We start from the raw sequence: 303 nt of genomic DNA, 5'->3' as shown, positions 1-303 counted from the left end.
AGTTTATTCGATAACAAATAGATCATTTTATATCGAATTCAAACTTTTCAAATATTTCAATGAACACTCAACTAATATAGTATGAATCTTTTTATAGTTTTCCTATTTTTCAATTGATAGCTGTATTTCCCTCCATTATCAAATTTTAAAATTATTTCTTAGTATTTGAGAATATTTTTTTTATCATATATAACACAACTTTTGTATGTATTAATATATATTTTTAAATAGATAATAAAACCATGATATAGTTGGATAATTTACAATGAAAACTGACACCACTGCCTGTAAATTTGTGACAGT

The sequence above is a fragment of the Diorhabda sublineata genome, chromosome 3 (genome assembly GCF_026230105.1).
Source record: "Diorhabda sublineata isolate icDioSubl1.1 chromosome 3, icDioSubl1.1, whole genome shotgun sequence".
In the NCBI taxonomy this organism is placed as follows: domain Eukaryota; kingdom Metazoa; phylum Arthropoda; class Insecta; order Coleoptera; family Chrysomelidae; genus Diorhabda; species Diorhabda sublineata.
Note: the sequence above shows the minus strand (reverse complement) of the source record.